The sequence below is a fragment of the Aotus nancymaae genome, unplaced genomic scaffold (genome assembly GCF_030222135.1).
Source record: "Aotus nancymaae isolate 86718 unplaced genomic scaffold, 86718_ANA_hifiasm-v0.15.2.pri h1tg000030l, whole genome shotgun sequence".
NCBI classification, from domain to species: Eukaryota; Metazoa; Chordata; class Mammalia; order Primates; family Aotidae; genus Aotus; species Aotus nancymaae.
Window position 1 is genome coordinate 29521321 of NW_026988443.1, and position 25043 is coordinate 29546363.

The following is a 25043-nucleotide window of genomic DNA, read 5'->3' on the forward strand; positions in this document are numbered from 1 at the left end:
CTCCTCACTGGGGTTGACAGGTCACCCCTGCGTGTTGTAGGGCTGGACGTGTTAGCACCTCCCTGAGTTGGGGATGCCTTAGACTACTGTCATCAACAGCAACTTCTCAACTCCTCCAGGGTTTTGTTGTTTGTTCTGGCCAGAGCCACACTCTAGCTGTTTGTCACTTACACCTTTGCAGTAGCAGTGCCAACTGTTGTGACTTCTAGCTGAGATCAGGGATAATAAGTGTAGGCATTAGGGTGTGGGAGGACTTAATTTTTTTTAATTATGAAAGTAATTTGAGTTCATCATCACAGAATCAAACAATATAGGAAGCTTAAAGTTAAGGGTCTTATCCCTTCTTCTGCCCTTATCTCCCTGCTCTTGGGTGACCAGGTAGCCCTTGTGATACATGGGTGTCTATGCTCAGAAGTATATCCTTCCTTATGCGTGTGCAAGCATGAATGGGTTTTCTTTGTTTGCTAAGGGTGTCAAATTCTACATGTCTGTAACTTGCTTTTTTCTTTTCCCTTTAATTCAGCTTGTGGACAAGTCAGTATATGGAAGTTTTACCCTTTTGGAGGCTACTGATAGCCCTTCCTATGGACATTCCACCAATTATTGGCCAGATCACAATTAACTTTAGATACAAGAGAACTGTTGGAAAGTCCTGTATGTGGAAGCTGCTGCTGCTGCCCCTCTCTCAGGTGACTGTCCCTCTGAGCCCTGTACCTGTTGGGAGGGCTCCTCTGGAGAGCAGAAGTACATGGACTTGGCCTAGCACCTAGGAAGGGAAGTAGGAGTGAGATGCCAAACCACAGGGTCAGAAGGCATCTCTGCAGCCAGGCTCCAAACTTGTTTCCCATTCAGTTCCAGAAGTTCAGTGGTAGAGACAAGAGTGTGGAGACTCTTTCTTTCAAGAAACTGACCACTACAGAAAAAAGACTAAATAGATACTAATGTTTGATCACAAATGAAAAAGCTTCCTGGCACCTCTATTACAGAAACCCTAAATAAAGTATCAGCTAATTGATCTAATAATATATTGAGGACATACATCACAAGAACTGTTTTCCCCCAAAAGATAAGACTGGTTCAACATCAGAGACCCTATAACATCAATAGACCAAAGAAGGGGAAGACATGATTATGTCACTTGAGACAGAAAACAAATTTGATGAGTTCAATGCCATTTTGTGTTTAACATTCTCAACAAAATAATGACAAAGAAACAATTTGATTTTAAAATGTTGTACCAAAAATCTACAGTAAACATTTATTCAGTGGAAGATTTTTTATTTTTTTGAGACAGAGTTTTGCTCTGTCGCCCAGGCTGGAGTGCAGTGGTGCGATCTCGGTTCACTGCAGCCTCTGTCTTCTGGGTTCAAGCCATTCTCTTGTCTCAGCCTCCTGAGCAGCTGGGATTACAGGCATGCGCTACCACACCCGGCTAATTTTTGTGTTTTTAGAGGAGCTGGGATTTCACCATGTTGGCCAGGCTGATCTTGAACTCCCAACCTCAGATGATCTACCTGCCTCAGCCTCCCCAAGTGCTGGGATTACAGGCATGAGCCACCACGCCCGGCCAGGAGGAAATTTTGTTAAACATAATAGTGCAGGTACTGACCAACAGGTTAAGGAAAGGAAAATTAAAGAAGGAACGAGATAACACTTTATTTTTACTTGATATGAACAGATGTGAACAAAATCTGTCAAATTAAATTGACTTTCTCTAGGCCGTCAATTATCAACTAGAAATATCTTTTTTTGAGCTTTTATATTTGCCTTTATTCTTTTTTAAAACACTACTATAGTTGATTAAAACAGAAACAAGAGCAAGTAGTGAGCATATTATGATTATAGTCCTTACTCATTCACTGCTGCACTTAAAATGCCAGCAGTGAGTGTTATTCACTGGCCCATTAAGAGGTCTGACACTGAACACCACCTCTGGGATGATGTTCATCATCCTCACATGCTTCTCCATTGTAATGGCCCCGTCTTTCCTGATTGGGATCAAAGTCCACCAGTTCTACTTAATCCATCTCATCAGTCTCTTCCACTTCCTTCCTCTCCAGTAGGAGTTTTTCCAGCAAAGACAGTTTATCAGGAGAGAGAAAGCCATTCTAAGGCAAGTTTACCTTAAATTCGATGATTAGGCGACTCTTTCCATATGGTGTACGATAAATTGGCATGCCTTCATTTATTACACACTTGATATCTCCATGCTTGACAATCTGACCTGGATGAGAGGTGATGACTATGGGTTCAGTTGTCAAGAGTAGATACTGGCTTTTGGAAGCCACACAGTGCTTCAACCAGCTGTATGTCCATACACATGAAAAGGTCTTTTCCTTGTCGAGTAAAATCAGCATGGTCCTTCTGATCTAACACAATGATTATATATCTCCTGGCTCCAGTCCTGGTTCTTGGCCTCCTTCACCGTGGAATGTTACCTTCTGACCATCTTTCATGCCTTTGTCAATATGAACTTCTAGAATCTTCTTCTCTTGAACTATCTTCCTTCCATTGCAGCTTTTACATCTATCTTTAGGACTGATCTGCTCCCCATGGCCCTGGCACTCCACGCACATAGACTGACTTTGCTGAACCATTCCAGGTCCTATCTGATGAATTTTTATTTGCGTTCCAGTACCTCGGCATTTGGGACAGCACTCTACTGCTCCTTTCTTACCTCCTCTACCTTCACATTTGTCACAAATCACATTCTTTTGCAGAGCCAGTTTTCTTGTTGCACCATTATATAAGTCTTCTAGGGTTACTAAGAGCTGATGTACAACATTTTTACCTCTCCTTTGTCTCTGCATCCTTCCTCCTCCTCCAAAAAACATACCAAAGATGTCCGTGGGGGAGCCAAAACTGCCACCTGCTCTACCCTCTTTAATTGCTTGTTCTCCTTCTTTGTCATATAATTCCCTTTTCTTTGCATCAGAGAGAACTTCGTAAGCTTGAGAAATCTGTTTAAACTTCTCTCCTTCATTTGGATTCTTATCAGGATGGTAATTCAAGGCCAGTTTCCTATAAGCCTTTTTCAGTTCTTCCTGAGTAGCATTGGGTTTGACTCCCAAAACATCATAGTAAGTGGTTTCTTTCACCATTTTCTACTGCCGGTGAGCGGGCTGAGGTCGGTGTGTGAGGGAGTGGGAAGGAGCGCGGAGCTGTATGCAGCTCGGGCAGCTACCACTCCTCCGCCTCTCACTGAGCGTTCTGTAAAGTTCCTCCTAGAAATATTGTAAGAAACAAAACAATAGCAGAAAAAACTATAAAGTTTTTCTCATTAACTTAAACGATACGTAGAACCTCTCTGGAAGATCCAAATACATGTAAAGACATTCTATGTCCTTGCATGAGATCTAGTATTATAAAATGATAATCTTCTTTTCTCCTTGACTTAGAAATTCAGTGCTATTTCAGTAACTGTGGGGTAACAAAGTACTCCAAAACATAATAGCTTAAAACAGTAATAATCATTACATCTCACAGTTTTTGTGAACCAAGCATTTGGGAGCAGCTCTGCCAGCATTTTTGGCTTTTGAAACCTCTCTTGAGGTTGCAGTCATATGGTAGCTGTGGCTGTGACCATCTGAAAGGCTTTTCACTCACATGCCTGATGTCTGGTCTGGAAAGACTCAAGCAGTCGGGGTCTGAGACAGCTGCAATTCTCCAGCATCTCTGTTCCTGTGTATATTTTCCATGTGATCTCTCCAATGTGGTGCCTTCTGGGTCACTGCACTAAGTACATGTTAACTCAGGGCTCCCACAGCCCTTGTCCCAAAAGAGAACCAAGTCAAAGCCATTTTATCTTTCTGACTGCCCCTTGGAAGTCACATAGCACATTCTATTGGTTGAGGCAGGTGGGGAGGTCACTCCAGGTACAAGGGAACATAGACCCCATGTCTCCATAGAGGAGTGCTGATATCACATTGTAAGAAGGTCATGTGGGATGAGATTTATATTGGTACAGCTATCTTTGGAAAATACAGTCTGCTACAAGTAAAACTCATTCAGAATTCTAATTGGATTTTTTTGAAGAAATTTTATTTTTAAATGCATTTGGATTACCTAAGTTAAACTTTAGAAAGAAGAGAAAAGGGAACTTTAAGCTTCCAAACCATAGTATTAAAAGCAAATGATGTCTGCGCAAAAACAGGTAATAGACAAATGAAATAGAATAATGATCTCAGAGGAAGACCCATGTATATATGGGAATTTAATATACAATAAGGGGGCACTATGAAGCAATGGAAAAAGGATAGATTGCTTAATAATGTTAGAGGAATTGACTAATTAACACGAAGAAACATTAACTGGATCTGCACAGAATATCACACACAATGGTCGACTCTAGAAGAGTTAAAGACGTACATGAGAATGGTAATACCACAAAATTAATACATCTATTATCTACAAATCTGAAATCCAGAACACTCTGAAAACTAAACGCTTTTTCTTAACCCACATGGCAGCAAAATTTGAGCTGAGGTGAAGCTATTTATAATCATTTATCCTGCTTAATGTGAATATCACACAATTCACTGCAGCTTTAAAAAACTATTATAAAAACTTTCAAACATTCAGAAAAATTAAAAAATAGTACAAAAGGGCCAGACACAGTGGCTCATGACTTTAATCCAAATGTTTGGGGAGGCTGAGGCAGGAGTATCATTTGAGGCCAGGAATTCAAGACCAGCCTGACCAACAATTCGAGACCTTGTCTTTACAAAAAAAAAAAAAAAAGACTGAGCAGTGTTGCATGCACCTGTAGTCTCAGCTACTCGGGAGACTGAGGTGGGAGGATGGCTTAAGCCCTGGAGGTCGAAGCTGCAGTGAACCATGATCACGCCAGTATACTCCAGCCTGGGTGACAGAGCCAAGACCCTGTCTCAAAAAGTCATGAACCAATCAATACTAGCCAGGCCAAGGTCAGTTTCAGTTTGCAGGGGGCACCAGCAGTGGGGCAGCTGTGCTACTGTGGCCAGTCCCTTTCTCCAGTGGCAGAATGGGGCTCTGATCCATACCTACCGTTCCTTTTTCACATATTGTCTAGTTGATCGGTTTTGCCTTTTAAAGCCAAACTCAAATATTTGTCCAAAAAGCTACAGACACAGTGATCCCACTATAATAGCAGGACCTTTGGAGGAAGACTACCCCAGGTGTGTGTGAGGGCCTCTGAGACCAGCTGCTGCAGTGGATAAGCAGGGCCGGGGCTGGTGCTGGGGTCCAGCATCTGTGCAACAAGCTCCTCACCACTTCTGCAGCCACACAACCCACTCCTTCCAAGGCACAAAATGAAATCGCCCTAATCATTGCTTTAAGTTTGGCCTTGGTAGCCAAGGCCAGGGAACACATTTCCCTTTTCACCTAACATCTATTCCCTTACTTGTCTGAGTTTTTTTTTTTTTTTTCTTTTCTCTTCTGTGAAATGGGCCAGAAGTTCCTCACTCAGTTATTTTGGATACATTAAAAATTGTGAGGGTCCCACCTCATCCTCCCTTGCTTCATTCAGAAAATGGATAGAATCAAGCTGATGCTGGAGGAACACCAAAGGGACCCAAGAAAGTCAGAAAAATGGTACTTTCTGTTGCTCTTTGGCTAAAGGGGTGAATAGGGTTAATTGGCTCATCATTTTAAAGATCTGAGTTGTTTTACCAAAGTTAGGATGTAGTGTTTTAGTAGCACTATTGCCTTTTAAGAAAAGGGGGGAAAAAGAAGGCAGGAAGAGTTGCTTTGCACATAGACATCTCCAGTTTGGGAGCATCATTTGTTTGGGGCGGAGGGTTATCTTTTTTCCTCTGATCCTGCTGTAAATGTTATTCTTCACTGCTCTCCTCTATTTCCTGTGTCCACCATCTTTGCCCAGGTGTTTAAGTCTGTTTCCTTAAATGGTTTCCCCTCAGGGCTCAGTCGTGGATCTTTGTACATTCTCCTGGAGTGGGCTCATCTGGGCTTTTAAAAACTGTTTGTAACCTAATCCACATCTCCAGTCCAGATCCTCCCCCTGGGCCTTAGCCCCTCACACCAGATAAACCAGCTATTTCCACTTAAATGTTTCTCACTTTCCTGTAGCTTGGTATGCCCAAAACTCTACCGTCATCTTCACCCCTGCCCCCTTTCTAGCAGCCTGTTCCCCTTAGAGAGTTTATGTCTCTGTGAAAACCACCATTTAACCAGTTGCCCAAGCAAGCCACTTGAATATCATTAACTTCTACACCCCTAATTCTCTGACTTCTAAGCTAATAACATGTCCAAGAGAGCAAACCCTTTAAAATTCATTTTAATCCATGCACTTTCTGCCAGAGCCAGGGAGAAAATATAAGAGGATGCCAAAAAAACTCAGTAATCAAGACAAATAATTGTTCAGAGTTGGGTTGACCAGATGTCCCTTCTGGATTCTGAGTCCAACAGATGGCCCATTGGGCAGCCGGCCCGGGGCCCCAGGAGCATAGGGACCTTAACGTTTGGCAGGGCAGCAGGGCAGCCTAGCCCAAGCTGGCCTCTCCATTCACACTACCAATAGCCTGAATGACTGCAGTGACTCCCAACTGCTCTGCAAGCTTTTAGACCCCTGCCAATCCATTTACTGCACCATGGCAAAAGTAGTATTTCTGAAATACAAGCCACCTCTGAACTGTTGCATAGTCCTGCAGTTTCTGCAATGATGCACCTAAACCCTCAGTGAGCCATGCCCACTGATCCTGCTTTCCTCTTTAGCGTCCATGTCTACATTTTTTTGCCACTCTGTCAGCATTTTTCAAAAGGAAACTTATTTATTGCAGTTTAATCTCCATACAAAGAAGTGTTTATATTACGTCGTAAGTATACATCCTGATGCATTTTCACGAACTAAACACTTCTGTGTAACCGGCATCCTAGGAATCCCCCCCCGCCCTGCCCACCATACCCCTTCCCAGTTGCAGCTCCCATAGTGGGTACTGTTTTCCAGACCTGGAACAGCGTGGACTTGCCTTGCCTGTTTTGTACCTTAAGTAGATAGGATCAGACAGTGATCCCAGGCACTCATGTGTCTGCTTCCTTCACTCAGATCGTGTCTGAGAGCCGCCCATCTTGTTCTGTAGGATTGTAGACTTTTCATCGTCTTGCTGTAATAGTTTTCCATTGTATGAATAAACTATGCTTTATCCATTTATTCTCGTACTGTTGCTTCATAACAAAATACCCCAAACTCAGTCGCCTATGACAGCTGCTTATTATGCTCATGGACTCCGTGGGTTAGGTACTGTATTTGTGTAGGACACAGAAGAAGCAGCTAGTTTCTGCTGGTCTATGATGTCTGGGGTCTCAGCTGAAAACGAGAAGGCCAGGAACCCGTGCTTTTTTTTTTTTTTTTTGAGGGGGGAGACACAGTCTCGCTGTGTTGCCCAGGCTGGAGTGCAGTGGTGAGATCTCAGCTCACTGCAACCTCTGCCTTCCTGGTTCGAGAGACTCTCCTGCCTCAGCCTCCCAACTGGCTGGGATTACAGGCACCCACCAGCACACCTGGCTAATTTTTATACTTTTAGTAGAGAAGAGTTTCACCGTGTTGGCCAGGATGGTCTCGAACTCCTGACCTCAAGTGATCCTCCCGCCTTGGCCTCCCAAAGTGCTGGGATTATAGGTGTGCCACTGCGCCCGGCCACAGGTGTTTTTGGATGGCTCATTCCCTCACATGTCTGGTTCTCTGCAGAGACCTCAGCAAGGGCTATTGATCCAAATGCTGATGGTGGCCTCTCCATGTGGCCTGGGCTTCCTTACAGCATGGTGGCAAGCTTCCAAGGGTGAGGGTCCTGAGAGCTGGGCAGTGGCTCCATCTTTTGTATGACTTAGCCTTACAAGTCATAGCATTTTGGCCGTACTCTGGGTCAGAATAATCCCAAGCCCATCCAGGTTCAAGGGGAGAGAAAACAGACTCCAGTGTTTGATGAAGAGCGGCAAGGTTCTAGAAGTACATGTGGGACTGAAAATAGTCGTGAAGCTGTTTTGGGAAAATACAGCCTACTGCATGCGTCAGCTGCTGATAGGTGTCTACCTTTCTGATCCAACCATATCAGTATTCTCCGTTTGTTTTGAAAGAACAGTCTCTGTGTCACCCCGGGGCCTTTGCACACGATGTCCCCTCTACCTGGAACTCTTTCTTTCTCACCCCTGACTCCTGCACCTGGGATACCCCTTGTCTGCCTGGCTGACTTTTGCTTATCTTCTATTTTTTATTGTTTTTGAGATGGTCTTCCTGGCTGGAGTGCAGTGGCACGATGATGGCTTACTCTAGCCTCAACCTCTTGAGCTCAGTCGATCTTCCCACCTCAGCCTGCCGAGTAGTTGGGACTATGAAGTGCATGCCACCATGCCCAGTTAATTTTTTTTTTTTTTAATTACCAGATACATGGTATGCAGTCAAATTTTTTGTCTTTTTTGTAGAGATAGGGTTTTGCCATGTTGCCCTGGCTGATCTCAAACCCCTGGACTCAAACAGTCCTCCAGCCTCAGCCTCCCAAAGTGCTGGGATTACAGGTGTGAACCACCATGCCTGGCCTCTTTATCTTTTAGTCTCAGCCTAAACTTTCCTTCTTACAAGAAGGCTTTCCCAACATCACTGTCATCCCAACCCACTGGCACGAAAGGGCAGTGCAGGCCCCACTCCTAGTTCCATTTGGGACCTTGTCGTGTCCCTGTCACAATGCTGATCACAAGGTAGTGCTCTGGGACTTGTTTACATGTCTGGATCCCTCATCAGAGTTTAAGCTCCAGGAAGGAGCTCTCCCTGCCCCTTGTACTGTTCAGTGTCCAGTTCGGTGCCTGGCACAGAGTAACCTGCAGTTAAGTGGAGAAAGTGGATTCAGCCTCAGTGTCCACCTGCTAGAGACAGTAACGTATGCACAAAATTAATCACTAACACAGTTTAGAACATAGGATTAGCTATGTTGTAGTATACACACACACACTGTGCAAGTGTCAAGTGTTAGAGCAGGAAGCAATTTCAGGTGTGGATTGTTCCATTGAACCCCTCCTTTTGCAAGTAAGAAATGTAAACAGAGCTGCGACGTGGCTCATCCAGTTGGAAGCCGGTGGCCTTGTGACCAGCAATCCTAGGCCCTCATTGCGAGGGAGGCATTGCAATGAAGGCCTCCATTTGAGCCCCTCCAGCTTCATCTCTGAGATGCAGGGACTGTGTTGATGTAGTGATGGGCCCCAGTGCTACTGTTCATCACACTCAACTGGTTATCTTGTTGGTGAAAGAAAGCATTTAAAAAACTGAGGGGCCAGGCGTGTGCGGCAGCTCACGCCTGTAATCCTATACTTTGGGAGGCCAAGGTGGGAGGATTGCTTGAGCCCAAGAGTTGGAGACAGCCTGGGTAACGTAATGAGACACCCCCGTCGTGTGCGTGTTGGGTGGGGTGTGTGTGTGTGTACATATAAAATTAAGGCAAGACTGTTTTTTTGCAGAATCGTTGATTGCTTGCTAGTTTTTATTAATAGTTCTTATTTTTCCTTTTTTTCCTTTTTGGACCACTCTCCAGTGCATGGTGTTGAGTTAATGCTATTCCGTGTTTGACACACTGTTGCTGGTCTCACTGGTCTTGGCAGGGGGGCTGTTGAAAAAACACGTGCTTGGCCGGGCGTGGTGGCTCACACCTGTAATCCAAGCACTTTGGAGGCCAAGGTGGGCGGATCACCTGAGGTCGGGAGTTCAAGACCATCCTGACCAACATGATGAAACCCTGTCTTAAAATAAAAATTTTTAAAAAAAAAAAAGAAAAAAAACACGCACTTTGAATGAAGAGACCTTCCCAAAGGCGTTGTGTGAGCAACATGGCTGTTTATTCACCTGGGTGCAGGTGGGCTAAGGCCAAAAAGGGCATTAGCAAAGGGCAGTGGGTTAGGAGTTGGTTTTATAGATTTGGGTAGTTTTTTTGAGGGGTGGGGGTGTTGCAGAGTAAGTTCAGTTACAGTGGTGGGGGGTAGGGGCAAGGGAGTATACATGACCACAAGTTCAGTTACAATGGCAGAGTTGGGTGAGAGGTATTTACATTATCATAGAACAGTTAAGATGACAGGGTTGGGTGAGGGGCTCGTCCGAGGAAGCTCCACCATGGCCGGGCGATTAGGACAATGGTGAATGCAGGCGTGGGGGTGGGAGACATCAGCAGAGGCGAACAGAACTTCATGGAGACCTGACAGCTTTCTTAGTTTTATTCCTTCATACATTGATCTCTTCCTTTCATTCCTGTTGTCTGTTCCCCTCCCCACCATAGACAACCATGTGAATATATTTGATGTATTGGTTTATTATTAATTGCTGCTTTCTGTGCATACATGGGTTTTGTGTGTATGGTTTTGTTAATCTAATGTTTTAGTTGCGTGCATGTTTTTAACTTAAGTAAAATGGCACAAATGGCTTGGTGCTACGGATCCTTTTGTTTCCTTTTCTCTCAGCACTGTTTTGGGATCTGTCCAGTGTATATGTTTCATCCATTGCTTGTGGCTGCTGCATAGTATTCATCATGTACATGCTCTTCGGGGACCTTGCCCATTCTCATGGGGATCATCTGCTACCCGACATGGTCCTGTCACCAGCATCCTTGTGTTGTCTCTGGTTGACCTGTGTGAGGATTTCTCTAGGAAATACACTCAGAAATAGGGTTGCTGGATCATAGACCAGTGAACTTTTTGGTTCACTTCTGAGGACTCAGAAGACATGATTATGTCCCTTTTCTCTCACTATTTTCTCGTAAATGTCAGGAAGGTAGGTTGCTTAAAATACCCTAACTTTGAGCCTAGCTCTAGAATCTTGCAGCAATACCATCCAGAGAGCAGAGGTAAAGATTGGTATTTTATTCTCTGTGGGTTGGTTTGTGGTTTGCATTTATTCACTCTGAATTATTGAAACTCGTGCTGTGCCTTCTGGGTGCATGTGTAAAATGAGCCACAGACTGCCGGTCTGTTCTGCTGTTTTGCTGTCCGTGGCCTTTTCTAGACCTCCTATGCAGAGGCAGTGTGGTGCTATGGAAGGAGGCATGCAGTGGAGTCAGGCCAGCATGAGCACACCTTTGGCTTCTCTGCATGTGTGTTAGCCCCATCCCTAAGTTGGGGTCATGCCACCCGGTGAGGCTCCATGTGCCAGCACGTAGCACAGAGCCTACTGGGTGACCCTTCCAACAGCCCCTTGAGAGGAGAGGGCACAGTGCCCCGTAAGTTGGTGTCTAAAGGGTATAGAGCTGTATTTAAGTCTTTACCATCACATTGTGAAATATTTATGGATGGATTTATTTAATGTCTGGAATTTTCTTCAAAATAATCTAGTGCAGGGAGAGTGAGTTGGGATAAAGATCAGATGACCATATAATTTATCATTTAATCACAAGCATGTTTGAAACTGGAAGAGGGAGCTATTAATTACACCAAGATGACAAGTTTAAACTGGGGTTGTTCCAGCAGACCAAGACATGAGCACCTCACTGGAAAATCAGACAGGACTGGCCCTGATTTGATGATTGTTGAAGCTGGGTGATGAGTACCTGGGAGCTCTCTGTATTCTATTTTTTTGTCTGAAAATTTCCATAATAAAGTTTTTTTTTAGACCCAGTGCCATGGCTCATGTCTATAGTCCCAGCACTTTGGGAGGCCTAGGCAGGAGGATCACTTGAAGCCAGAAGTTAGAAGCCAGCCTGGGCAACATAGCAAGACCTTGTCTCTATAAAACTTAATAATAATAATAAAATATTGAAAAAATGTATTAAGGAAATGTATCTATCAGAGTGCAGAAGCACTCAGAAGTTCCCACTGTTCAGGAAATGGCTGTTGGGTCCTTTGCCAACCCCTGCCTGGGGGTCGTAAGCCCAGGTCACCGGGCTGGCTGTTCTTCCCTGTCTCTGGGCACTTACAGGTGGGGGTCGGTGGGAGGGAGTAGATGGAGAGAGGCTCCACCTACTCCTCGTTGTTGGTAGGAGGAATGAGAACCTGGAAGCTGTCCTAGCTGACTATGACTTGATTTTACTTGAGGGCAGAGGCTGACCTTTCTCCCGCCCCCAGTACTGTCAAGGCCTGCCCAGGTGTCAGCCGAAGCAGATCCCTTCATGCCTACTGCATACCACAGCATGGTGGCAGGGGCACCTGCAGTCTCTACACATGCACACATGACTGTTATCTGCACCCCTTATCGGAACTGTGGGTTGAGCAGGAAGCAGCATGACCGCAGTGGGTTCCTAACTGACATTGTGTCTCACACATGCTTCACTGTCCTACTTAACCCTCACTGTGGTATGGCAGTTACTGGAACCTTGAGTGATAGAAGGTAGTCTCTGCTGGGAATGGACTCAGACAGCAGGCTGACTGCCCTTAATTTGTTATCTCTTTCCGGTTGTACAGCTGGGCCTTTTTCACACATTTCCATGAAGTGTGATGTTCATTCATCCAACAGATATTTTCAAAAGCCCATCATATGCCAGGCTGTGGGGCTACAGCAGTAAAAGAAGCAGACTCTGCCTTCAAGGGGCTTATATTGTAAGGGGACCACAGACAGCAGGTGCAGCAAAGGTGGAGGAGGAGGCTCACCTTCTCACCTGGCTGCTGAGTGCTCAGGAATTGATGTTAGGATGCTGTCATGCAGAGGTCATTGGCAACCGTGGAAAGGACGGTTTTAGAGATTGGAGCAGGTTCAAGAGGAACTGGGAGAGGAAGTGAAGATGGCCATTGGAGATACTTCATTGGAACTGGGGCAGTTACTGCAGGTGTAGGTGGGATTGAGAGAGCATTGTGTGAGGTAGGGAATAACTTGCATATGTGAGGTAGGGAATAGCTTGCATATGCGGACTCAGGAGAGAGGAAAAATATGCTTAAGGGAACTTGTTCTAAATGGTCCTTCTGTAGGCTTTATTGAATGACCCTGATGATGAATTGTAAAGCCCTAGAGGGCCTAATTCAGTTGTCTTCTTCCTTGAGAGTCCCATCTTCTCCATACTAAAAGTAAATCACAAATATTTGGATTGTTACTGAAATATCTATTATAATATGTTTCAATCTTCTATCTATAATCTTTCTCTTGTTATACAAATGGTTCTGAACCTTTGGGTTCTGAGTCCAAATACTTTTGACATCTAACTCTCAATCTCCCCTAGAATGTGGCATCTTATTTCAGGAAGCTGTTGGGTCTGCTGATGTCCATTCCCGTAGGGTTCAGGTCAAGAGCCTGTGTGGGATGCGTTTACTAGACAGCCACTTAGGGATGTGAAAGAAATGAGAGCTCTGTGGCCTCCTCTTTTCTCCTCTTCCCTAATGGGTCATCAGTTCGCTGAGGGTAGAAATTATATTTGTTTTGCCATTTTCCTTACAACTTAATAACTAGAATAAATATGAACGAATAGGCAGATGGACTGACTTGGTTGCTTATCCTACTTAAGTGTGGCACATTCAGTCCATAGCACATGGCATCCTCTCTGGGGCACAGTTTTCAATGGTTTCCCAAGATAGAATGCCATGTGCTATGGACTGAATGTATTTTATCCCCCTACTCCCCCACAATTCATGTGTTGAAGCCTAATCCCCCATGTGATGGCATTTGAAGGGGGACTTTTGGGAGATAAATGAGTTCAGAAGAGGTCATGAGTATGGTGCCCTTGTGATGGAATTATTAGTGCCTCCAGAAGAAGAAGAGACACCAGCACTTTGTCTCCAGCATGTAAGACACAGCAAGATGGTGGCCATTTGCAAATCAGGAAGAGGGCCTTCACCAGACATCAAATCTGGTGGCACCTTGATCTTGGGCTTCTCAGTCTCCAGAACTGTGAGAGGTAAATGTTTATTGTTTAAGCCGCCCAGTCTGCAGTATTTTGTTACAGCAGACCAAACTGACTGAGATATCCTGCTTCATAATTTTCAGCAGAGTCAGGGAACCCCTCTGCTGAACCTCAGTCTCCTTTAAGAGTTGATCCAGGCCGGGTGCAGTGACTCATGCCTGTCATCCCAGCACTTTGGGAGGCCAAGGCGGGCAGATCATGAGGTCAGGAGATCGAGACCATCCTGGCCAACATGGTAAAATTCTGTCTTTACTAAAAATACAAAAAATCAGCTGGGCATGGAGGCAGATGCCTGTAATCCCAGCTACTCAGGAGGCTGAGGCAGGAGATCTCTTGAACCAGGGAGTCGGAGATTGCAGTGAGGCAAGATTGTGCCACTGCACTCCAGCCTGGCGACAGAGTGAGACTCTGTCTAAAAAAAAAAAAAAAAAGAATTGATCCTTTGGAAGAACAGCCATTACTCTTAGAAAGTTTTACATTAATTTCCTGTTGCTGCTGTAGCAAATATCCACAAATTTGACAACACGAATACATTTTCTTGCATTTTTGGAGATGAGAAGTTTGCAGTGGTCTCACTGGTCTGCAATCAAGGTGTCTGCAACGCTGTGCTCCTTCTGGAGGCTCTGGGGGAGAATCCGTATCCTTGTCTTTTCTAGCTCCTGGAGGCCACGCGCTTTCCTTGGCTCATGGCCCCTTCCTCCAGCTTAAAAGCTAGCGGCAAAGCGTCTTCAGCTCTCCGTGTCTGCTTTCATAGTCATGTCTTCTTCTCTGCCTCTCTCTTTACCTAATAAAGACTCTGTTATTACATTCAACCCACCTGAATAATCTCCCCGTTTTAAGGTTCTGTATTCATCACATCTGCCAAGTCCTTTTCTCCACATAAGGTAACATTCACATATTGTGGGGATTCAGAGGTGTACGTGTTTGGGGAGCCATTATTCTGCCTACCACACCTTTGTACAGCCGGTTACACACATGTTGCCATGTAATGGCTAGGGTGGTAAAATGATTCCTGTTTTACAGATGAGAAAATGGAAGCTCAGGGAGGTTCAGGGACATGCCCTTGGTACATAATTCATGCATGGAGAAGTCAGCACTTGAATACTGGCGTTCTGAGCCCACATCAGGTTTTTCCATTATATTTGGCTGCTTGTTTTTTTTTTTTTTTTATTCTCTTCCACACATTTCTTTTTTCTTTTTTTGGAGTCTCGCTCTGTTCCCCAGGCTGAAGTCCAGTGATGCAATCTCTGTTCACTACAACCTCCGCTTCCCGGGTTCAAGCAATTTGCCTGCCTTAGCCTCCCAAGTAACTGGAATTACACGCACCCACCACTATGCCTGGCTGATTTTTCCATTTTAGTAGAGACAGGATTTCACCATGTTGGCCAGGCTGGTCTCAAAAATCCTGACCTCAGATGATCCACCCGCCTTGGCCTCCCAAAATGCTGGGATTACAGGGGTAAGCCACCACACCTGGCTGGTCATACATTTCAATAAATGGTATTTGTCAATATTTATTTATTTATTTATTTTTGAAATGGAGTTTTGCTCTGTTGCCCAGACTGGATTGCAATGACACAGTATTGGCTAATGGCAACCTCCTCCTCCCATGTTTAAGCAATTCTCCTGCCTCAGCCTCTAAAGTAGCTGGGATTACAGGCATGTGCCACCACACCTGGCTAATTTTGTATTTTCAGTAGAGACAGGGTTTCTCCATGTCGGTTAGGCTGGTCTCGAACTCCTGACCTCAGGTGGTCCACCACTTCAGCCTCCCAAAGTGCTGGAATTATAGGCATGAGCCACTGTGCCTGGCCTCAGCATAAATGTTTCTGATGCCAATATTCTGGGAAGTTGAAGTGCTGACTTGAAATGAGAGAATGTTACAATAAATCTAAAATTAGTCTCCAAGGTGAAATGTCAAAACGAAGAAGGAGTTGCCAGTTTGTATGGTCCTCTTTCATAAACATTTATGTTTGTCAACACCAATACAGAGACTTCTTCCTGGCTTAACTTTTTTGTCCACTGACATATACGTGGTTTTAATGTTATATCACACATCTTTTGCTTGCTCACCAGATTTCTTGTCCTTAGGAGATCCTTGACTTTCTTAACCTTGGAACTGTTACTATGAATCAAGATTTATGAGGTATCGCCATGTTCCTGCTACCCTGTTGGAGCCTCCTCCACATCTTACTCCCAACCTTCTCCCTCTCTCATTCTTATCTACCAGTCTCAAGTAACCTGAACCAGAGGTTAAAAAAAAGCAATATGGTAGCACACTCTATATGCCTTGAGTAGGGGTCATTTGCTATTTTAGGGATCTTAGAATTCATGGTCCTTCTCATTCATGCTATCTGTCTGGAGAGTCTCTAGGAAACTCCTTTTGACCCATTGGTCAGGCCTTCACAGCTATCTAGAGTCTTTGCATGTCTTTCTCTGTGATCACTATAGCCCTGGATGAGAGAAAAGCAAGGACTGAAGTATGAAGGTCTTCTCTCATTCTGATCATTTCCTTGGATATAGGATTGATCACTGCACTGCTGTTGACCTTTCAAAACAACTCTGTTCTACTCTTTTGGCTTCTTCCTCTTCAGGTGCCATTTGAAAACACAGTTGTGGCTTACTGGACTGTGTCCTCTGGGTTCCAGCCTCCATCTACCTGTGTTGGAGATGCAGCTGAACAGAAGATGCCCAGATGACAGGGGGTCAGGGCTGGGTCCAAGGCAGGAAGGCAGCCTGCAGTGTTGCTGCGTGCCAGAGCCCAAGCCTGAGCTGATGGGTTTTTTGTTGTTGTTTTGTTTGAGACGGAGTTTTCACTCTGCCGCCCAGGCTGGAGTGCAGTCGCACAATCTCGGCTCAGTGCAACCTCTGCCTCCTGGGTTCAGTTGATTCTCCTGCCTTAGCCTCCCGAGTAGCTGGGATTACAGGCATGTGCCACCATGTTCGACTAATTTTTGTATATTTAATAGAGAGGAGGTTTCACTAGGTTGGCAAAGCTGGTCTCAAACTCCTGACCTCCTGATCCCCCCACCTCGGCCTCCCAAAGTGCTGAGATTACAGGCGTGAGCCACCGTGCCCAGCTGAGCTGTTGGTTTTAATGAAATGAATACAGCACCATACATTCCGCATCCCCGGGTTATAGTGGGAGCCAAGGAAGGAGCCTTCTTATAGACCTCCAGTGACAGAAAGGCTTAGCTGTTGGCATCAGCTGGTAGAAGTTACACAGTGCAAAGCAAATGGTTTTATTCCATATAAGCAGTCACTTAGATGTGAGTGTCATGTCTGTTCGCTGGTGAGTCAGATGCTGTGCTGAACATGATCTAGTAGTGTGTTCAGGCATTTTCTTTCTTGTCAGCGAAAAATTCCTGTCAGCCAGTAGGGTGGACAGTAGGGTAGACAATGCCTCTAGGAGCCCAGAAATAAACTATTGGTCCTGTATAGCTTCTCTGTGAAACTTTGCTTCATTATTCTTTTCCCTTCCCTAACTCTTTTCCCCTTTTCCCCTCCAAACACCTCCCCCCAACCCCACATACTCCACAAAAAAAGGCAAGTTAGTTGGAGGTTGGGATTTCTAACTAAATCAGTGAAGACTCCAGCTACTTGAGAGGCGCACACGCCTGTAGTCCCAGCTACTTGAGAGGATGAGGTGGGAGGATTGCTTGAGCCTGGGAGGTGGAGGTTGCAGTGAACCAAGATCCCACCACTGCACTCCTGCCTGGACCACAGAGGGAGACCCTGTCTCTTAAAAAATAAAAATAAGGACTCTAGGACTTAGAAAATAGTCTGTATGCAGGGAAGAAGCAAGCCTTCACCCAGGCAGTTCCAAGGCCAGTCCCATTTCTCCAGGAAGGTCTTCTGCAGGCATCTGCCAAGAGTGAAGCCCGACCTGCATGATTGGTGTCCTACTTGGACAGTGTTCCTCCTGCAGGTGGAGGAAGCGACACTTCCTTCTGCTGTATAGACAGCCCACAAATCCCTTGGGAGTGGTAATTGCCTCTTTTGCCTAGAGAGCAGTTTTTATTGTTTGTTTTTGTTTCTTGAGGGAAGGTGGTCCTTGTCTCCAGTTGTTGCTGATTTTCTGAGGAACAGGCAGGGGAATTCAGCCTACTCTTAGGAATATTCTCTGGCATTGCCCAAACGCTGGAAAGTCCACACCAGCAGCAGCAGTGGGTTTTGGGTCCAAGGGATGTAGGTGTGCAGTGTGTTGGGGGTGGAAACAGAGGTGGGGCAGCCATGTGTGAGGAGAGCGTGATGTTCAGCCGAATGACTGGGCATTTCCCGGCCAGACCTGTCTATCCTACTGCCTAGCTTGTAGGTAATCCCTAATGTCTAAGAACTAGAAGAAATTATTGGGCTACTGCACCAAGAGGAAGAGGACCTCCTTTTTCAACAGATAGTAGATCCTCTAAGTAAGACATCTTCAAGATACAAGCCAAGTGTTTCCCTGGAGACTTTACGTTGAATCAAAATGAATGCCCCTAAACTTGCCCAGGCGTGGTAGCCAGGTGACAAGGAGTTATAAATCGATATTCATATTTCCTAGAGAATAATTTGGGAGTTGATTCTCATTTCACACTCATGCTGATGTTTTCAGCTGCTGCTGCCTTTTTTTTTTTTTTTTTGGTTGGGGTAGAGAAGGGGATTTCACTATATTGCTCAGGCTGGTGGGCTGGTCTTGAACTCCTGACTTAAAGCATTTCTCCTGCCTCAACCTTCCAAAGTGATGGAATTACAAGTGTGAGCCACTGCACCCGGTCAGTTTTCAGCTTCTTGTATCTGCTCAGACTCAGGTCATCGGACCATCATGTCCCTGTCCCTGCTTTCCCGTCATTTCTCTCCTAAGCAGCCTTTCCAGGGCCTCTATTTGGAAGAAATGCGTTAGAGTGTCAAAGGGAACAAGACCAGTGAATGACCATAGCTCCTGCTCCAGATAGGTGCTTTCTTCATTCTTCATGTGGCTGGAGTACTGTTGCTGAGGCTCCACCTGGCAGGCTGCAGCCTGGACTCATTGTACAGCAGGGTGGGTTTGATATCCTCACTCCCACTTACATGCACACACCGTGCTGATGTCTTCACTCAGGCTCTTCTGGTTTGCAGTAAGTATACAGGAATAATTTTGAGACAGGGTCTTATTCTGTCACCCATGCTGGAGTGCAGTGGCCTTGATCAAGGCTCACTGCTGCCTTGACTTCCTGGGCTCCAGCCATCCTCCGACTTCAGCGTCCCAAGTAGCTGGGACCACAGGCACGTGCCACCATGCCTGGCCAATTTTTATATTTTTGGTAGAGATGGGGTTTCATCATGTTGCCCACGCTGGTCTTGAACTCCTGAGATCAAGTGGTCCACCTGCCTTGGCCTCCCAAAGTGCTGAGATTACAGGCCTGAGCCACTGTACCCAGCCAGGAATAAATTTATTGGATCTATTATTGGAATTCAGTCTGTGTGATTTTTCAGATACTCATATGTGTATTTTTCATATGTTCATCGATTCTAAGGCACAAACACTTCACAGTTTAACAACTTTAAAATCAAGATGTGCCATATAATCACATCTTAAAATTATGAATTTCTGTGGAATACCATATTGAAAAAAAATTATTGGCAGCTTTCCTTGCCTTTCTTGGAGGTTTATAATGGTGATTGATGGCATCTTGGAGTCCGCAAAATACATTATGTAAGTTGAGCTCATTTTTCACTTTTTTTGCCTGAAGAATTTGCAAATTTCCTCGAATGGACAGATTTACCAGCAAGCTTCAGCATATTGGAGCGGTAGTGGATGCAGCCAATAAAATGGTTTACTCTGCAGAGAGCATTCACACATCCATCCTTGGCTGGACTTTAAAACAACTCTGGAACAGGCAGGGCACTACTTGAATATTACTAAGTAGCTCATACAAGGCCATGTGGCTAGTGATTGGGAAAGCCTGTTTTCTTCTGATGCCTAATCTGATTCTCTTTCTTCCATACCAGTCAGTGTAGAATTCAGAAGCAGCAGGAATATGTCAGAGTGGAATATACCATGCATAGAGTAGAAAATGAAGATCACTTTACTAAGAGGATCTTTATAGTTGGTAAAAATTGACAATCCTAATACCCAACAGAAGAAGGTGGGTAGGCACAATATTATTAATTATCATATAGAATACAGACATTAAAAATGACAAATACCTAGATTGTAGTTGATACAAGGAAGCATATGTATGTAAAGAGCAGAATATAAATATCCTAACTCCTTGGCTCCCAATGCCAACCATATACCTCCTTGAGCCAAGCATGGGGCAGGCAGGTGAGACCCAGACGGCGTTAGAAAGGCTGAGCTCCAGAGAAAATGCAAAGAGAAGTTACAGAGAAAGCGTTACCAAGAGATTTGACATACAAGCAGCAGGAGTACTAGAAATGGAAAAAGGTAGAGGAAGGGCACTTGAGGCAGGACAGGCCAGGACTAGCTTTTAATGTCATAATACACAGTCCCCTCAGCTCGGTGGCTCAGCTCGGCACATTGATCTCTTCCCCACGCTGCACATACAGTGCAGGTCAAGAGGGAGTACTGTGCTCACTGTTGCTACTCAGGGACCTGAGCCAGCAGAGGCTTCGTTGCAGCACCTGCTCCCTGATTACTGCAGCAGTACAGGTAGCATGGTGAGTCACACACTGACTCCTAAAGTCCACTTGGGTGTGTGCAGGTTTCTTCTGCTCACATTTCATTGGCCAAAGCAAATCACAAACTCACCCTTAACTTCAAAGAGAGCAGGCACATGCAGTCATTATATATAGATAGAAGGAGGAAAGCTAGAAATATTCAATGAACAGCACTGATGAGTTACCACCTGGGGAAGTAATGAAACATTAGGAAGAAAATTTCCCTAAAGAAGGAAGACTTTGAGTCTGCATACTGAAAGGTAAAACTGGTAAGAGAAGACACTCTAAGCATATCCTGGTAACGTTTCTGAACTCTTAGGATGAAGAGAAAAATCTTCAAGGCCTGCTTTCAGGCCAAAGGAACAAATTATTAAGGAAAAGAGTCACACTGGCACCAGATTTCCTATTTGCAACACCAAGAAGCTAGAAGATGGTGGAATTTCATCTGCACACCACGGGGGATAAAAGGAATGCAACTCAAGTATCCTGTACCCAGGCAAGCTATCCATTCAGCTCTCAGAATGAAAGAAAGGTATTTGAGCATATACAAGGACTGAGTGTATGCCTCAGCTGTCACCCACGGCCCTTGGCCTCACAGTGCCTAGATGTTCTGCCTTCACTGTTCCTCTCATACATCCAGGGCTCTGCTTGTCTGTCACCTCCTCAGAGGCTGTCCCTGACCACTGTATCCAAATTAGCACACACACACACCCTGCTTGGCCTTCTCTTCACAACACAGATCACTGCTTGACACTTTGTTCTATGTTTATTAAAAATTCAAACGTTTGGAAAAGTTGGAAGAAGTTTAACTTGTGCATCTTATTTTTTTGTTTGTTTGTTCATTTCATTTTAATGCAGACATCCGTGTACTTCCCTGATATAGATCACAAACTACAGTTAATTAACTACAGTTCCTTATTTGTTTACAGGTCTTTTTTCTGGTTGAGGTAAAATTTGCAAACAATGAAATCTCAAATCTTAAGTATGTATTTGGTGAATTTTGACAAACACATACACGTGTGTAACTCAAACCCTCCTCATGATACAGAACATTTTTGTCACCCAGGAAAGTTTTCTCATTTCCTTCTCAGTGAATCTGCCCCCACCCTAACCCCTAGAGACAACCACTGTTCTGATTTCTTCCACAGTAGATTAATTTTGCCTTTTCTAGAACTTCATATAATTAGAATCATGTGTGCACTTTTGTGTCCTTCACTTGGCATGTTTTAATGCGTCCATGTTGTTGCACGTATCGGTAGTTCATTGCTTTTTATAGCTGAGTAGTGTTCCGTTTTATTCCATGGATATACCACAGTTTCTTTATCCATTCTGTTGACGGACATTTGGATTGTTTCCAGTTTTTGCTTGTTAGGAATAAAGCTGAGATGAACATTCTTGTAAATGACTATTTGTAGGCATATGTTGACATTTCTTTTGGGTAAATCCATAGTGAAAAATTGCTTGGGTCATAGGCTGGTTGTATGTTTGTTTAATGTGAAACTACTAGACCTTCCCCCAAAGTGGCTGTGTCATTTTCTATTCCCTCAGACACACGTGAGAGTTAGTTGCTACACATCTTCACCAACATTCCCAACATCTGGTGTTGCTAGTCCTTGTAAGTTTTTGTTTGGTATTTTAGTAGTTAGATTATTGGTTAGTGTTTTCTAGAGAAACAGAACCAACAATGTGTGTAAGTGCATGTTTGAGTGTGTGTGTGTAAAGAGATTTATTATAAAAAATTGGCTCACATGATTACGGAAGCTGAGAAATCCCATGATCTGCCACCTGCAAGCTGGAGACCTGGGAAAACTTGTGGAGTATGTAGTTCTATTTCAAGTTTGAACTGGAGTTTCTCCTGAGAAATCGAAGAGCTGGTATAAGTCCTAGTTCAAGGGCAAGAGAAGACCAGTGTCCCAGCTCAAACAGGTAGGCAGAGAGAGAGTGAAATGTCTCCTCTTTGCCTTTTTATTCTGATCACGTCCTCAGTGGATTGGATGAGGCCTGCTCACCTTAGGGAGGCCGGTCTGCTTCACTCAGTCTATGGTTTCAAATGCTGATCTCATCTGGAAACACCTCACAGACACACCAGAAATAATGTTGAGACAAATATCTGGGAACCCCATGACCTGGTCAGATTGACCCGTCACAACAGATATGTTAATACACATACACAGATACATTATTCTTTGTCAGTATGGCTGTCTTCTAATGTCTGCTTGTGAGAACTTTGTGGGGAAACAGGTGAGCCCCCAGGCTCCAGAGTAGAACTGCAGAAGATGAGTCCAGAAGAGAAGTGTTGGAAGAGTCAAAAGCCAGAATCCCTCAGCCTTTCCCAGTCAAGAATGTTCTCTAGGAGAGACTGACTCACAGTTCAGCAACTGATAAATTGTGCATTGATTTTCACTTATTTCTGTGTTGACAGAGAGGGAGTCTGTGTGTCTTTGAGGGTGAAGAATGAAGAATTTGATACCTACAGCTTAGAAATGAAAATCATCCATGTTACCCCTTGAACTTCTATTTGTAATAAATCCCATTTATTAAAATTAATTTATTCAAGTCCCATTTTATAGACACTAAGCACCATGAGGATGTGACAGAAAGATGGAGGCTGGAAGCTAAGAACTGAATGCTAAGGACAAAGTCAAGGGGCGGACGCGCTCTGAGTGCCTCAGCCAAGAGGCACCCTCATCTACCCGTCTGCCCCAGGACCTCCCGTCTGCGTGGCGTGGCTTTCTTTACCCTGGTTGCTTTGTTTGATTCTTCTACCTTTAGGTGATCCCAGAGACAGGCAGAACTGGGGCAGCCTTTAAAATAGCGCATCAGCATGGGGAGAGGGGAGAAGGGAGGGCTGGGGAGGGAAACTGGAGCAACACGCCGCCAGCACGTGGTCATGCTTGAGAAATCAGGTCTTAAAGGAAAATGAGAAGCTTTGGAAGATGAGAAGTGTATCCATCTCCAGAGCACTAAAACTCGAGTTTATGTTGCAAGATAAATGTTGCAGTGGGTTGGGAGAGTTCTTGTAGCTTGAACCTGTTGCCCCCATCCTTCCTCTGTTGCTCTGTCAAATGGAAGGGCCTGGATGAAGAGATGCCCAGTTACCCTGACCCAGGAACATGCTTGATGCACGTGACCATGTCAGCATTCCTGGGATCACTGTTGCTTCACTCACCAGTGGGCTTATCCTGAAATTGTGAGTGTCCCTTTGACCTGACAGTAAGGGGTCATAGATGGCAAATGCAGACTTGTCTTCTCTTGGGAGCTCTGCTCTCTGGTACAGCCAACCAAATGGCAAAGGATTCCCCACTTAAAGCACTTGTTGAAAGACAGGAAACAGCTGAACTCTGGCTGATCCAACTCTCTGCTCAGCTCTTCTGGCTGTGTAAACAGTGAGCTGATCTGATGACAAGGAAAGAAAGGAAACCAGGTCTCCATTAGAAGGACTCTGTGGGCTTCTCTTGATTGCAAGTGGAAGGATCCTTTAGGCGCATTTGCTTGGCAGAACCTACCCAGAGCAGAACTGCGCGACTAAGGACACATTCCCCACAGTGCTCTGTCATTCATTTCTTCCTCATTTTGAGTTAATGGCAGAAAAGGACAAGGAATTAGGTACGTTCCCTGCCTCTTCCTCTGTCTGGTGGGAGGAGATGATAGCCTAAGGTGAACCAGTGTCAGGCTTGGCCAGCAAGCCCGAACAAACTGACATCTCCCTTCACTGACAGTTGGAAACTTTTGGCAGACACAGTCCGTGTGCAGGGACCGGCTGAAACGCTGGCTGGCTGCTCCCCTGGCCTCCAGGGTGTGATGCGCAGAGCCTGGTCTCAGAGGCGTAGGGAATGGCCTGTAGCTTTTTCCTGAAAGAAAATAAAAAAGCATCGCTTATCTGCTCTGAGTGCTGATGAAAGTCTCTTAGGAAATTTGACAAAATCATGTGGCCTGGATGACTTTGCAGACCTTTGGTTTACTTTTGTTTTGCTGGGCTAATTTAAATTTTGTGCGAGCTTTTTTTCCAAAATGGAATCAAAATTTCCTGGATATTTTAACCTTCAGGTAGCTCATAAATATCACAGGATTTATCATTCTGTAGGGCCGCAGTGGACGATTATGGGAAATGATTTGGGGAGTAGTGGGAGAATCCGTCTTGATCATCAGATGACCTTTCAGGAAAGAAGGTGGGGATGTTAGTCTTTTCTAGCTCTCTGTGTTCTTCTCTCTCTCTCTCTTACCTTTTACCCTTTTTTTTCCATTTAAAAGGTAATTGCAGATTCAGCATCTTACAACCAGTGTTGTAGGCTCCCAAGTAGCTGGGACTAGAGGTGCCCACAACCACACCCAGCTAATTAAAAAAAAATTTTTTTTTAAATAGAGACAGGGTCTCCTTATGTTGTCTAGGTTCATCTCAAACTCCTGGACTAAAGTGATCCTTCCATCATGGCCTCCCACAATGCTGATACTACAGGCGTAAGCCACTGTGCCCAGCCCAGAGTTATTTCTTGAGCCATACCAAAATAAAACAGAAACACCAGAGATAGAAGATGCTGATATTGCTAACCCTGCTTTAGGTATAAAGTGTAGATGTCTTCCTATACCAGTGGTGTTTCCTCCAGAAGTAAT

At 44.7% G+C, this 25043-nt stretch overlaps 1 protein-coding gene and 1 pseudogene across 4 annotated transcripts in view; one reads left to right on the plus strand and one right to left on the minus strand.

Annotated features, from left to right (window-relative positions):
- The window catches only part of ZNRF1 (zinc and ring finger 1), a 118886-nt gene that overhangs the window by 71844 nt on the left and 21999 nt on the right, over positions 1–25043 (plus strand). The gene's annotated exons all lie outside the window — the stretch shown is intronic.
- LOC105706804 (dnaJ homolog subfamily A member 1-like) lies at positions 1905–3101 on the minus strand (annotated as a pseudogene).